The sequence below is a fragment of the Monodelphis domestica genome, chromosome 7, assembly GCF_027887165.1.
Source record: "Monodelphis domestica isolate mMonDom1 chromosome 7, mMonDom1.pri, whole genome shotgun sequence".
NCBI lineage: Eukaryota > Metazoa > Chordata > Mammalia > Didelphimorphia > Didelphidae > Monodelphis > Monodelphis domestica.
In genome coordinates this window covers 90,893,384-90,909,648 of record NC_077233.1, presented here as the reverse complement: position 1 = coordinate 90,909,648, position 16,265 = coordinate 90,893,384, and the positions used below count along the sequence as shown (strand labels likewise).

The window sequence follows — 16,265 nt, the reverse complement described above, 5'->3', positions numbered from 1 at the left end:
TTTCCTGAGCCTTTGTCTTACCCTTCCTTTGTAGTCTTCATTTCAATAAACATTGATGAAGGGCTTCCAAGGGCAAAAGAAGCAAAAAACAGTCCCTGCCCTGGAGGAACTTACAGTCTAGTGAGGAAGGCAACATGCAAACAAATAGCTACCAAGCAAGCTCTACATGGAGGATAAAGAGGAATTAAAAATTTGTTTTATATTTATATGTTTTATATTATATATAATATGTGAAATTTTATATACAATGAATATATCCATATATTTATTTAGATACTTATATATAAAAATTGTAAAAGGAGAAGTACTGGAATTAAGATGGATCAGGGAAGGCTTCCTGGGAAACATGGGATTTTCATTCAGGGGAAAGGATCAGATGGATGTTGGGGGAGGATCCAAGAGTCACCACCTGAGGCATAAAAAAGGAACCAAAGGCTGGAGTAGAGACTTCCTTTTTTGTTCAAAAATATTTTATTTTCTCAATTACATGGAATAATAATTTTTAACCTACATTTTCTTTCTTTTTTTTTAAACCCTTACCTTCTGTCTTGGAATCAATAACTGGGCATTGATCCCAAGATAGAAGAGTGGTAAGGGCTGGGCAATGGGGGTTAAGTGACTTGCCCAGGCTTACACAGCTAAGAAGTGTCTGAGGCCAGATTTTGAACTCAGGACTTCCCATCTCCAGGTCTGGCTCTTTATGCCCTGAGTCACCTTGTTGCCCCTTGACTAGATGATCCCTTCCCAATCTACAACCCTATTATTCTGGTATAGGCACTATATAAGTGCTTGGATCTGTAAAATGGGCAGGATACTACACGCTGCTTCTGGTATTGCGATTAGGAAAAGAGACCCTATAAACCTTGAAGGACAATTTTAATGCCAGCTATTATGCTAACTGTGAGAGCCAAGGAGGCTAGACTAGGCTCAGGTTCTGCCTCTGAGACAAAGGGACTCTGGGCCTTAACCCCTCCCAGTCCCAGATGACTGTGAGATCATCCCTTGCAGAGCAATTGTAGACATTCCTGGGAATTTCCTACACAAAAGAAATCACAGGCCTGAACCAACAAAAACAACAATGACTGCATCTGCAATCTGGGGACCAGAAATCCTCCTCATTTGCGGAGTGGCCACAAGGCAATGTGTTCTTTGGCCACACTAATCCATGCACCAAAAAGTGATTCGGTAAACATGCCATGCCCTTCGTTTGGGGAACAGTTCAACAAGTTGTGGCATATGATTGTGATGGAATGCTACTGCACCAAAAGAAATGACAAGTAGATTAATTTTTTTGGTCATTTGTTTCTTTTACATATATATTTCTTTTATAGATGTTACTTGAACATATATTTCTTATATATATTTCTTTTACATATATCTTTTATGTATATTTATTTTACATATATTTCTTTTATAGAGAGATTTTAAACATCTTTTATATACATATTTCTTATATATATTTCTTTTACAAATATTTCTTATATATATTTCTTTGGCATATATATTTCCTTTATATATATTTCTTCCAGATTACATGTAGATACAATTATTTTTCAAACCCGTACCTTCCATCGTAGAATCAATACTGTGTATTAGTTCTAAGAAAGAAGAGCAATAAGAGCTAGGCAATGGGGGTTAAGTGACTTGCCCAGGGTCACACAGCTAGGAAGTATCTGAGGCCAGATTTGAACCCAGGACCTCCTGTTTCTAGGCCTGGCTCTCAAACTACTGAGCAGTTGCCCCCACTAAACAAACAAATAAATTTTAAAAAAAAGAAGGGGGAGACATCAAACCAATGGAGTTCCCCAAAGGAAAAAATCAGAGTAGCTTCCAGACTCTGAGGGTGTAAGGGGCAAATAATGATTAGTGATGTGTAAGGAGGTGGCTGCATTGGTATTCTGGGAAGAGCAGACCCTTTGAGGGGTCGTTTGCTTAGGAAAGGGTCAGAAAAATCTGGCTGAAGTTTGACAGAGACAATGGATGTGGCCAAGGCTGGAGAAAGCTTTGGGGTGGGGGCATAAAAATGGGTGACCTGGCTCTGGTAGAGTTGAGAAAATATTCCAGCTTTGGAGAAAGGACTCAACTATGGAAAATATGTTCTTCCCTTCTCCCTGTGTGCCTCTTGGAGGGTCCAGCAAGGGGACTGGGAATTTTCTCTCCTCTCCCCCAGTGTCGGCAATGGTATCTTGGAGCAGAAGTGTATGGCAGCATCCAATGGAGGGGATCTGGCTGCAGAGTCACCCTGAATGTAGTTGTGTCGTGGGAATAAGGACGCTAACGCAGGATGAGCAGCTCCATTTTAGGACTAAGTCGTGGCTGTGTGAGGTATTTCCCTGTAACAAGATAAGCCGTAGAGTTTGGCAGTGATCCATATCCACCCCAATTGGTCAATAATTAACACTGGCATGTATCCCTTCCAGATCTAGTGAGCGACAGGTAAACATTTACTAATGCCATTAGCTTTTATTAAGTTTCTTTTCATTATAAGCTTGGGTGATTTTCACCAGTTAGAGGTAACTTATAAATGCCCTTAGCTAGATCTGCAGCTAGGTGGTGCAGTGGATAGAGTTTGAGCCTTGGAGTTAGAAAGATTCATTTTCCAGAGTTCAAATCCAGCTTCAGACTCTAGCTGTATGACCCTGGGCAAGCCCCTTAACCCTTATTGGCCTCAGTTTCCTCATTTGTAAAGAGAGTGGCAGAAGGAAATGGCAGGGGGCAGCTTGGTGGTTCAGTGGACTACTGAGAGCCAAGCTTAAGAACGTTGTACAGAGAAACTGAAACATCGGACAATTCAGTGTAACGGACTTCTCTACTAGCAGCAATGCAGGACTTCTCTACTAGCAGCAATGCAATGATCCAGGACAACCCTGAGGGACTTAGGAGAAAGAACACTATCCAGATTCAGAGGAAGAACTGTGGGAGTAGAAATGCAGAAGAAAAACATAGGATTTATCATTTGTTTATATGAATATGTGATTTAGAGTTTCAGTTTTAAAAGATGACTCTATTACAAAAATGGATAATATGGAAATAGGTATTGAGTGATAATACTTGTCTAACCCAGTGGAATTGCTTGTCAGCTCTGGGAGTGGGGAGGGAAGAGGGGGGAGAGAGAGCACGAATTGTGCAACCATGGAAAAATATTTTTAAATAAATAAATAAAATGTTTTAAAAAACCAGGCTTAGAGATGCCCCAGACACTTCCTAGCTGAGTAATTTTGGACAAGTCACTTAATTCCCCTTGCCTAGCCCTTATCTCTTTTCTGCCACCGAATCAACAAGACAGAAAGTTAGGGTTCTAAAATATACATGAACAAAAAAAGAAGGAAATAGCAAACCACTCCAGTATCTTTGCCAAGAAAACCCCAAATGGGGTTGCAAAGAGTTGGACACAACTTAAAAAATGACTCAATAGCAACAGAACTCTAGAATCCCACCGGGGGCCCCAGCCATCCGCCTACTCTTGTGTCATGACTAGGACGAGCTCCTACTGGCCCCAAACCTGGAAAGGTGAGCATGAGAGCAGGGCTGATTGACAGCCTTGCCACCTATCCTCTGGATGGGAAGAGAGGGAGCCCATTATGGGCAGCCATTCAAGACACACGGGGCCCTTTAGGAGTCAAATTGGTGGTTGGTCCCTAGAGGGTCTGATTTTGCAACATGGAATAGCCATACAGATTTTTTTGCGTGGATTGATGAGAGTGAGTCTTGTAACAACAATAACCTAATGGTAAATCCATAGTATGCACAAGAGGAGTCTGGAGACCAACACCTAGAGCTGGTGATCCTCCTTGAAGATATCGGGTCTCACAATCCAAAATCCTTCTGACCCAAGAATAGTTGACGTTCTAGGTTTTTTTAACCCTTACCTTCCATCTTAGAATCAATACTGTGTATTGGCTCCAAGGCAGAAGAGTGGTAAGGGCTAGGCAATGGGGGTCAAGTGACTTGCCCGGGGTCACTCAGGTAGGAAGTGTCTAAGGTCAGATTTGAACCCAGGACCTCTTGCCTCTGGCCTGGCTCTCCATCCATTGAAGGTTCTAGTTCTTTATGAGAACCTAGTTGGAATGCTAGGCTGGGACTTTAGCTGAACCTGATGCTAAAGATGGTAAAGTCCATGACCTGGCATGGGTGCCATTGGCCCCATCTAGCAGGAGTCTTCTAGGAAGTCGCTCAGCTAGGAAGATGCCATCCCTCCCTGCCAGAACTAACTGGAAGACGTTGAGAATGCATGGGAAGAAGAGGAGCGCTGGAAGGATACGTTGCCTAGGCCACCCAAGTCCCCAGCATATGGGCTTCCCCATTTGTGAACTCTTTGGGCATCCACTCTTCCCACTGACACTGGGTGTATTTGTAGGATATCCTCCACCGGTTATGGGGGAAGTGTTTTGTTGTTACTTTTCTGGCTCTGCCATTCAGTAAAATGCCTTTATTTGGAGCTAACTGTGTCCTCTGACTATCCAAAGGGAAGTACATCGGTGGGAGGCTGAGAGCTATAATGAGAGCTACACGGAGGGCAGAGAAGGGGGTCTTTGGAACCTGGGGTAAACCATCACCAAGGAGGCCAGCCTGGGAGTGCTAGCTGGGGAGACTGGCACCACCCAGAGGCTAAAACAAATCCTCTGGCTCTGCAAACAAACACCCCCAGCCGGGCCTTTTGTTGGGTCCTTTGCTGACATTTTGTTGCTTGGGCTCCTGTAGCTGTCACCTCTGACCAGCCTTTTGGCGCCATCTTTGATCTGAGAGGTTTTGTAGGTTTCATCTGGAGGTAAATCAACATTGATAAGTAACAGCTGGTAAGTCCAGGGGCCATATCTGTTTGCAGCCTTGGCTACTGATCTCCACGAAGTAGCAAATTCCAGATGTATTTCCTTAAGCTTTTAACCTGTTTATCATGTAATCTGAGAATGGTCCTGTTCCTTTGGCTGTAGAAGTATTCTGCTTTCTATAGCTTTCTTGGGGTGATGGGCCCTTTAATTCATTAATATTTTTCTTAAAAACCTTTACCTTCTGTATTATACTAAGATAGGTTTCAAGTTAGAAGAGCTCTTAGGGCTAAGTAATGAGGGTTAAGTGACTTGTCCAGAGTCACACAGCTTAGGAAGTATCCAAGGTCAGACGTGAACCTTGGACTTCCCATTTTGTAAAAATTAAATTAGTATCTAGTAATAAAAATATTATATTTTATGAGGTTTATTAAGGATTATTAGAAATCAAGGAATAAAGAAGATACAAATATATAACCACATGCCCATAGCTGATTAGCCAACTCAGAATCTCCAAGCTTGAACCTTAGACTTCAATCTCCTGAAGTCTAGGGTTCAAAATCTCCATTTTTACAATCGCTAGGCCTAGTTCTCAATCCACTGAGCCACCTAGATGCTCCCAGTAGTCATACAATATTAATAAAATAAGGGACAGCAAGGTGGTTCAGTGGATAGAAAGTCAGACCTGGAGTTGGGAAGTCCTGGGTTCAAGTTTGACCTTGGATACTTCCTAAGCTGTGTGACCCTGGGGAAGTCTCTTAACCCCCTTGCCCAGCCCTTACTGTTCTTCTGCCTTGGAATCCAATATTGATTTTAATACAGAAGGTAAGGGGTTTTTTGGGAAAAAATATTGTGTGAATTCTTTTAAAATTTGTAGTCAGGGGCAGCTGGGTGGCTCAGTGGATTGAGAGCCAGGCCTAAAGACAGGAGGTCCTAGGTTCAAATCTGGCCTGAGACAATTCCTAGCTGTGTGACCCTGGGCAAGTCACTTAACCCCCATTGCCTACCCCTTATTGCTCTTCTGCCTTAGAACCAATGCCCAGTATTGATTCTAAGACAGAAGGTAAAGGTTTAAAAAAAAATCTGTAGTCCATTTTACTGTTTTAAAAATATGCATTATTTTGAAGGCACTGATTGTTCTAAATGTGTTTGTTCCCATTTTGCTTTGACAGTAGGATGCCAATAAATCTCTTGAAATATACAGTAATAGCTTTCTTCTTTCTTCTTGATAATTTTTTATTCAAGCTGTCTTATGTAAAGAAGGCCAAGGTATTTATTATAATAATAACAAGACAAAGTAATAATTATAGGACAATAATTATTATTAAGGATCCCAAACTAATTGATGAATATAGATCATGCAGCAAAATATGGAAAATAATAATCATTATTAAAATAGATATTGATATAATATAATTAATAATAAAATATGGAAATATGGTAGAGTGGAAAGAGTGCCAGGCCTGGAGTCAGGAAGGCTCATCTTCCTGAGTTCAAATTGAGCTTCAGATACTTTATTAACTGTGTGATCCAGGGCAAATCACTTAAGCTATTTGCCTCAGTTTCCTCAACTATAAAATGAGCTTGAGAAGGAAATAGCAAACCACCCCAGTATCTTTGCCAAGAAAACCCCAAATGGGGTCATAAAGAATAGGACATGACTGAAGAAAACTGAAAAAAAAAATTTGTTATTTTAATGGTTACCTTATCCTCTTCTCATATTATTAAAAAAAAACCAAATATAAATAAAAGTGGTCTTAGGATCATTTGCTATACTGCTATTCATTTTTTTATATTTAATATTTTGTAGATGATGGTTCAGGTAGATAAATAAATTTGTTGTAACTAAACGAGAATATTGGGATGTAAGATCATCATCTGTAGAGTTACTGAAGGTATCTGAGAAAAATAGAGCAGTAGCAAGATGATAGACCTTGTTTTCTTCCCACATGATTTCAATTTCTTGTGCTAGGTCTCTGAAAGCTTTTCCTTTCCTGTGCTCTAATTTAGAGATGATGAGTTTTTGTAGGATCACAGATGTAGAGCCAGAAGGGATCTTAGAGGTCACAGATAAAGACACCAAACCCATGACAAGTTAAATAATTTGTCCCAGACACAAACTTGAAAGCATCGAGGAGAGATTGGAACCCAGGTCTTCCTTCCTCCCCAGTCCAGTGATCCATCCATTGATGTCCAGGCAGTTGTGAACAATAGTTCTGTCTGTAAATGATGCTCAAGTTCTAGCATTGTTTGCTTTCTGAATTCTCAAGGACCTCGGAGGGCTTGTCACCCATTGGGCTACATAGAATATCAAACTCCTGTTGCCTGGTTCTAATCATTTGATCATGAGGCTGCTTTTTAGGCAGCCTCTGGGGGCTAAATTCTTGCAACCTGCAGTGAGATATGTTGTACAATTTAACCTGTTTCATCACATGATCTATATTAATCAATGAATATGGTTTCCCTAAGGATCACCTTTCTGTCATTTCTGATGGCAGTGACATATGATCCTAAATTATGAGCATAAACTCTCCATTTCTATCAAAAAATCTGTATGATGGAGTCATTTATTTCATGCTTCTGTTTCAGTATGTTTGTTTCCGTTCACATGGATGTCATCCATGGAGTACCATTTCATTCCACTTTTGGATTTCAGACATTTCCCAGGCTCTGACTACAGTCAAGACATTTTTGGTTGCATATTAGAAATCCAGGGATGTGTGTGTGTATTATATGTACACATATGTATATAGCAGTGGAGTAATATCTATATAGTCTTACATTTTATACATGTACATATGTACCAATAAGCTTATACACATGTGTTGATAAGTATGTATGTGCTATATATGTATGTGTGTACATTTCACATAGAAATATACGTGTACCCTGTTATCAGCCTTTACTAAGATTTTGTGAAATAGGATTTGCTTGTTTCAAAAGTATTTCTGTACATTTAAAAGCCTGTTTATTACATGTTCTGAGATCATCCATCAACCCTCCTCCTCCTTTTTCCAGTATTCATCAGTCAACACCCATTTATTATTATTATTATTATTATTAATAATAAAACCCCTTACCTTCCATGTTGGAATCAATACTGTGTATTGGTTCCAAGGCAGAAGAGTGGTAGGGGCGAGGTAATGGGGGTCAAGTGACTTGCCCAGGGTCACACAGCTGGGAAGTCAACACCCATTTATTAAGCACTTACTGTATGCCGGGCATTGGCACTTAGGATGATCAGTAACATTGGAGGGAATAGGGTTTAAAAAAATATCCTTTAGAGATATTGTCCTCCATTTTGCTGTGCCAAAAGTATCTGTTGACTGATTTTTCACAGGCTAATTGTATTAAGTATGCCTTTCCCATTAAGCATTGCCTTCAAAATGCCACACAGTTTCTTAGCATATATGGCCTTGGCTTTCTCCTTAACAGACATGCTCAATGTGTCTTGTTCAAAGAAGACTGGTATTTGTATTACAAACTCGTTTTCCTTAAGAACATCTTACACTCTAGGATTTTTGCTATTTTTTATATATTTGTAGTTGATGATCAAGTCATAAGTGTGGAATTGAGTCACAGACTTTTCAAAGATCAAAAAAAGGTGGCATAAATGTTTTAGTGCCTTCAGCTGGCTTGTTCAATAATCATGGAATTGCCATTGTGTCTTGAGTCTTGGACTTAGGATTATTCCTACATAACTCTACCTTTCTTCTTCTGTTTTATTTTTTAACCTTTACTTCTGTCTTAGAATCAATATTAAGTATTGGTTTCAAGGCAGAAGAGTGGTAAGGGCTAGGCAACTGGAGTTAAGTGACTCACCCAGGGTCATACAGCTAGGAAGTATCTGGGGTCAGATTTGAACCCAGGACTTCCCATATCCAGACCTGGCTTTCTATCCACTGAGCCCCCTAACTGCCCCTCTTCCAACAACTGTAGTATATATTCTTGTGTGAAGGTCATGACATACTTTTATACTCTCTGTCAAATATTGTGGGAAAATGCATTCTTTCATAATGGTCATAGCAGATAACTTATTTTTTAAAAATAACTGTTTTAGCATAACTGAACTATTAAGTGGTTTCACACTTTAATAGCCCTTAAAAAGGGCTTTTTGAAATTCTAGTCCTAGTATGTCCATCCCCTTTTTCAAAACTATTAGTCACAAGGGCATTATTTGGCCATTTATTTCACTACCAGGAAGCACTTTGGTAGTTTGTGTTATATGTAGGTTTTTAGTGCCTTCAGAATCTTTAACTTTTTTCCTCTTTGGATTTAAGTAACAAGTTAATTTTTACTCATTACATCTAATTTAGGTTGAGGAATGAAGTTATTTCTTCCACTTGGCCTGTATAGATCTGCAATATGTTGCTGTGTGACTTGGAGCTAAGGGTATTGTTGGCAAAAAAGCTGTACAAAGTCCTTGTCTATAACTGGTAAGGTTATTTCCAAGTTTGTTATGATGTAGTAATGGCTCATAATACTCTAAAAGCATTCCCATCTTCATTTCATTTCCTTCCCACTTGTGGTTTGCCTGTTTTAGTGGCCAGTACCATCTGGCCTGCAACATTTCCTGCAGGTGGGTTATTGGAATTCCTGCTTTGTTCCAATAGATTTTGCCTTCTCCCAAGAGGGGACCAGAACCCCCCAAAAGGACCCTGTGCTCTACTCTTCTTGTGTCGCGGGATCATCAGATGGTTCTTAGTTGGGTCAGCCTACAACATGAGACCTCGAATATGAATCCAGACAGTGGCATCACTAGAGCCCAACTGGCTATTGTTTCAGGTTTCTGCCAGACCATCATAATTCGATAGAGAGTGGTCTCAGGGTACCCCACTGTACATCATCCTGGCTAGCAACCCCTAACTTTGCCGTTGCCTTAAACATGAACGATGGGGTGGACTTTGAGAAGATTATTATTCTTATGATGAATGACTACTATCACTACTACCACCACTCTAACCACCACCACTACTACCACCATCACCATTTAATTGAAATGAATAGAATTAAGTTGAAATGAGGGAACTACTAAGATAAGACCAAGCTCCAGTGGTTGGCATTGCAATGCATACCAGGGAGGACTTTTTGGGTGGATTGACCTGTGACTTGTCAAAATTCTTCTTAGAGTAATTTTACCCCATCTGTTTCTTGTGGTTTGGAGCAACCCCCTAAGCATGGAGAACTCTCGTGTCAGGGGAGGAAGTAAGGGAGGAAAGGGGCTGTGAGGTTGGCCCCTGGAGCCTGAGAGAGAAGTGACTTGGGTAGAAGCAAGGGCAAGAAACAGGCTAAGCCCTTATCTTGGTTGCAGGCTGAGCCTTGATAGGAATATCTTATCAACACATACCTACAGTCCCAAAGTGTATCCACAGTCCTTCCCCACTTCAGGGGACACATCTCAGGAACCCTAAGGATAGAATGTCATCATTTCAAATCAATCGTGATCTATTTTATCTGAGTGGATGTTTAGAATCTCCCCAATTCTAATTTTTTTTTCTCCTGAGCCAACTTTGGTGGTGCTCCTCTGCCTCCCCAGACCTGGAGCTCCCTGAGGACAAGGAAAGGACTGCTGCTGCTGCTGCTGCTGCTGCTGCTCCTCCTCCTTCTCCTTCACCGTCTCCCCAGAAGACTGTGAAGTCCCTGAGGACAAAGAACAGGTGTGATCCTTCAGACTCTGAGCTCTCAGAGGACATTTCTGACCCCATCTACCCTGCTCCTAGACTGTGCGCTCTCTGACACCTGAGCCTGGGTCTCATTCTTTTCTGTCTCCCTTAGATTCTTTTCTTCAGTTTTCCCCACAGCCCATTGGAGCCAAGGTCTGGGCATAGTAGTTTGATTAGGGTAGATTTGGTCATTTAATCTTAAATTCTGGGGACCCTTAGGTGCCTCAGTGGACTGAGAGCTAGTTCTAGAGATGGAAGGTCCTCGGTTCGAATCTAGCTTCAGATACTTCCTAGCTGGGTGATCCTGGGTGATCCTTGACTCCCATTGCTTAGCACTTATTACTCTTCTGCCTGGGAATCAATACACAGCATTGATCCTGAGACAGAAGATAAGGGTTTATTAAAAAAAATAAGGTCTGCCCCTTCCTCTACTGTATCCCCACCGGCCCCAGCCCCCACTGCCTGTAATCTGTTAGAGCTGCATGTTTGTTGTTCCCTCTACCAGGGAGGTTCTTAACCTAGTTGAGCCTCAGGGGCTCCATGAACTTGTGTGAGAAATGTAAAAATTGCATCTACATTTTCACTAACCTTTAAGTGGAATTGAACATTTCCTTTGATTGTTTAAAAATATTGTTCTGAGAAGGGGTCTATAGACTTCACCAGACTACTGCCAAAGAAGTAAATGACACCCCAAACCCTCTGTAGACAGGAATAGGACAGGAGGGAGATTCAGGCTGGGGTTGACACCAAAAGAGATCAGATGAGAATTTCCAGGTGGACTCAGAGCCCCCCTGTTTCTGCCTTCTGATGGAAAGAATCTAAGGAGACAGCTCCTGCCTGGGACCTGGTGGGGTTAGAAGGCCCATAAATAGCCAGAGAGCCTTCCCCACCCCCAACTTCAGTGCCTCTGGAGAACAAAAGTGGAGGGACCCTGGCCCAGGGACCTTTCCTCCAATCATCTTCCATTCTTTCCCCATTTGAGCCTGAATTGCATTTCTATTTATGATTCAGAGAGTTAAGGAGCCAGGACTGCGCAAGCCCTGCCTGTTCCCATGGTAACTCAAGAGTTTTTCTCATCCCCCCCAACACCACACACACACACACACACACACACACACACACACACACACACACACACACACACACTCATGCAAACCACTTCAGCTTCTGGGTGACATGCGAGTAACGGGAGAGGAAGGCAGGCAGAAAGGATAGTGGATAGCCTGAGTCCTGGACCACTCAATTGTAAAGACAGGGTGGCCCCATTATTGTTAGGACATTCCAGAGACACAGAATCAAAGATGAAAAGGATCTCAGAGATCATCTACTCACACCCTTCATTTTATACTTGGGGAAACTAAGATAGAGAACTGAGATATGAAGATTGTCTATGGTTATCTAGTAAATAAGCATCAGTCAGGATTCTAAAGTAGGTCTTCTGACTCCTGGCCCAGCCCTTTTTCTCTATACTCTTATCACTCCCATGCTGTTTTTAGACATGTATGGTTCAGTGGCTTCCTCTCTCAGGGTGCCCTCAGGCCTATTGGGTCCCCAACAGAGCCAGAGCCCTCCCTTTGCTTCTCCTTTTCCATCACCAGAAAACAATAGCTTCTTTGGTTTCCCAGCTCCATTCCTTATCTTCTATTCATTCTCCCACCACCTACCCTTTCCAGGTCAAAGCTCCTTTTGGCAAGCATTTGCACGCCTGACTATGAATTCAATTTCTTTCTTCTTTCATCCTTTCCTAGGAAGAGAAAGAGAAGTAGATTTCCAGGCAAGCTCATACCTCCCTTTTTGCATACATTTACCTAGCAGAGCTCATACCTTTTCTAATCTCCTGTCAAGCTCCAGGCCCCAGTGTGATTGGATCCCATAAGCATCCCAGCATCTCCAATTGGAACTGACTTTGGCCAAACTCAACCTGGGCTCTGTTGATGGTGCCAACCTCTCGGAATCACTTTTAATCCCTGAGCGAGCTCCTGATCATCCTGTTCCCCTCTCTTTTGGGGTCTGAGTAGGATATGGATCACTGGCTCCTCCTCCACTGCTATATCCTACAAAGGGACAAAATGAAATCTCCTGGCTCCTTTCCTCCCTTATCAGCCCTTGGGAGACTATCACAGAGTTTTTACCACTCCTAGAAGGAGAAGAGAAGAGGACCCTGGACAGATACCTGAGGAACACCTACTATTAGAGAGCATGATCTGGAGGGAGATCCAATAAATGAGTCTAAGAACGAGTGGTCAGATAGGTAGGAGGAAAACCAGGAAAGAATATCAATGAGGAAAGGGTGTCAAAGCCTGCAAAGAGGTCTAGATTAATAAGGATTAAGAAAAGGCCATTGGATTTAGCAACCAAGAGATCACTGGTAACACTAGCAAGAGCTGTTTTGGTGGAATGATGCAGTTGGAAGTCAGATTCTAATGGGGTGAAGAAGAGAATGAGAGAAGAGAAAATAGAGATACCTATTGTAGATGGACATTTCAAGGAATTTAGTTACAAAGGGCAGAAGACATATAGGATGATAATTAGCAGTGATAGAATGAGCAATTAAGGGTTTGTTTGTTTTTTCAATATAGGGGAAACATTGACATATTGGTAGAAAGTAGGAAAGGAGTCAAGGAGGGGGAGGGAAGGACAGAGGGAGAAGAAGGGAGGGAAGGAGAGAGAGAGAGAAAGAAAGAGAGAGAGAGAGAGAGAGAGAGAGAGAGAGAGAGAGAGAGAGAGATTGAAAATAAGTGAAAGAGTGGAGATGACAGAAGAACACTTGAGAAGGTAGAGGGGTTAGCCTGAGTAAATAAGGCCAACTCATCAGGTGAAACAGGGGTAAAGGAAGAGATAATGGTGGGCAGCATTTGAGTGATGAGATAAGGAGGAATGATGAAGAGAAAACTCATGGCTAATGGCTTCCATTATTTTTCTGTAAAATATGAAGCAAAGTTCTCAGGTGAGAGGGGAGGGGGAAGAAGAGCCATGGGAGTTTTGAGGAGGGATGACAATGTTTGGAGGAGCCATTGTGGAGAGGGGATAGTGAATTGATAAGGGAGATATAATAGGATTGCTTAGCAGCAGTGAGATCCCAGTTGAGGTTTCTAAGTAGTAAATCAAGGTTTCAAATTCAGGTCCTTTGCCTACAGATCCAATTGGTAATGGAAGCATCAAGTCCTCTCAGTAACAGGTGGTCTGCTTGGGAATAAAAGGAGATGACAAAAAGAAATAAACATTTATTAAGCTCCCACTATGTGCCAGGCACTGTGCTAAAAGCACTTTACAAATCCCCTCAATAACCCTGGGAGGCAAGTACTATTATTATCCCTCTTTTACTGTTGAGGAAACTAATTCAGACAAAGGTTTAGTGATTGTCTAGGTTCACACCAAGAGGAGTTGTTTGAGGCTGTTGAACTCTGGTCTTCCTGATTCCAGGTACACTGAGTCACCTCTGAAGTGGAGTCACTTTTCAAATCAAGATGAGAAAGTAAGGAAGCCTGAAAGAGACCAGAGGAATCAAATAAAGTTCCATTCATTCCCCAAACTAACAGCTACAATGTTCTGTGAGAGATTCCATGTGACTCAACTTTCCCAAGTGTGTTATTTTAGGCAGTCTGTTTCCTGGTCCTTAGGAGCAGTAAAAACCCTGTGATATTCTCCCTAGGTACAGTAGGGGAAGAAAGGAGCCAGGAGATTTCATTTTTTCCCATTGTAGGATATAGCAGTAGAGGAGGAGCCAGTGATCCATATCCTACTCAGACCCCAAAAGAGAGGAGAACAGGGTGACCAGGAGCTTGCTCAGGGATTAAAAAGTGCCTCTTGGGGGTTGGCACCATCAACAGAGTCCAGGTTGAGCTTGGCAAAGTCCAGTACATCTAGTGCAAGATGTCTGAAAGATGATTGGAGATGAGACTGGAGTTCAGTAGAGAAGTTGGGGCAAGATAGATTTAAGAATTATCAGTATAGACATGGTAATTAAATTCATGGGAGCTGATGTGTCCGACCAATTTTAACATCTCTCAATGCCTTCTCTCCTCTAGTATTGACAGCACCTTAGTACAGAACTTTAATCACCTCGAGCCTTGACTGATGCAAGAGCCTCCAGGTGAACCCGACGCTCTCAAGTCTTTCTCCACTCCACTTCATCTTCCATTTCAGTGATTTTCCAAGAAGGCAGATCTGATCACATCACACCCCCCTCCCACATTCAAATTCTAATGGACCCCTGCAAAATAAAATATGAAATCTTGTACTCATTATTCAAAACTTTTAATTTCTACTTCACAGAGAAGTTATTTTAGATCAATATATCCTTTGCCCTCACATCTGGTTAAATCTGCAAACTGAGTCAGTGCATTGGCCCTCTATCTGGAGGTAGATAGTATGTTTCATCATCATGAGTCCTCTAGAATTATGGTCATAATGCTGATCAGAGTTCCTAAGTTTCAAAGTTGTTTATCTTTAGCATATTATTATTGTATAAATCATTGTCCTAGTTCTATTCACTTCACTCTGTATCAGTTAATGCAAATCTCCCTAGTTTTCTCTGGCACCATTCCCTTCATCATTTCTTGTACTACAATAGTATTCCATCATATTAATATACCATAACTTGTTCTGTCATTCCTCATTTGATGGGTATTAGCTTCAGTTTCCAATTCTTTGCTACCACAAATAGAATTACTATAAATATTTTTGAACTGTTTCCTCTTTCTTTGATACCTAGCAGTCCTATTGCCAGTTCAAAGTATATACACAGTTTAATAACTTTTAAGTCATTGTTTCAAATTACTTTACAGCTCCACCAACATCGCATTAATATATCTGTTTTCTCACAGCCCCTCTAGTATTTGTCATTTTCCTTTTTTTTGTTAACCTTGCCAATCTGATGGGTATGAGGTTGAGTTTCAGAGTTGTTTTTGTGTGAATTTCTTCAATTATCTGTGATTTCAAGGTCCTTCATTTTACTGAAAGTGAAACAGACCCCCAAAGGGGTAGAAACCTGCTCTAGATTATATAAAGTTAGTAGAAGAGCCTAGACTTGAAGGCAATTTAAAAGACTGAATTTGGGGTCAGAGGACCAAGGTTTGGGTTTCCATTTTGCCATCACTGCCTGCATGTCCTTTGGAAAATCAGTTCATTTTTCTGTTCCTCATTATCCTCATCTTGACTCTCCTTTCTCTCTCACTCCCAATATCCAATCAGTTGCCCAAGTATTGTTCATTCTTCCTCCATAACCTCTCTCATGTCCATCCACTTCTCTCTACTAAAATGGCCAACACCCTCATTGGGACTCTCTTTACCTCTAGTTCCAAATACTTCCTAATTGGACTTCTGGCTTCCATTTTCTCCTCTCTCCAATGAAAAAGTCCTTCACAGTCTGAATCCAATCAATCTTTCCAGGCTTACTGAATATGACTCCACTTTTACATTCTAGCCAAAGTGGTCTATTAATAAATAGACCCAAAATTGACAGTTTCCGTAGAATTAACACCATGTTCTCCTTCTGCACTTCTCACAGACTGTTCTTTATGCCTGGACTTCATCCCCTTCTGGACGCTGATTCTAAGAATCCTTAGCTTTCTCTAAGGCCCCACGAATGTGTCTTTTCCTAATCTCTTTGGTTGTTAGTACCCTCTCCTTCCTTCTCAAATTATCATCTATCAACTTATCTATTTATATGTTGTATCCAAGTAGATTGGAAACCACTCAAGGAGGCAGGGACTATATTTTGTTTGATCTTTATATCTCCAGGGTCTAGTATAGTGCCTTGCTTATTGGATTGTAAAAAGAAGGGATTTGCCAAAGAATTAAAAAAAAAAGGATCTATGTACCCAAATGTTTCTAT

General features: G+C 41.3%; 1 long non-coding RNA gene across 3 annotated transcripts in view; it reads left to right on the top strand.

Annotated features, from left to right (window-relative positions):
• The window catches only part of LOC103101679 (uncharacterized), a 26,545-nt gene extending 10,280 nt beyond the window's left edge, over positions 1–16,265 (top strand). The window contains exons 2-4 of one of the 3 annotated variants that reach the window (XR_001623728.2): positions 9,083–9,202; positions 10,271–10,423; positions 14,458–16,265. This is a non-coding gene — a long non-coding RNA (uncharacterized LOC103101679). Of the gene's footprint in view, positions 1–9,082; positions 10,424–14,457 lie in introns of all 3 variants that reach the window. The other 2 variants (XR_008913470.1, XR_008913469.1) reach the window with 2 other exon arrangements.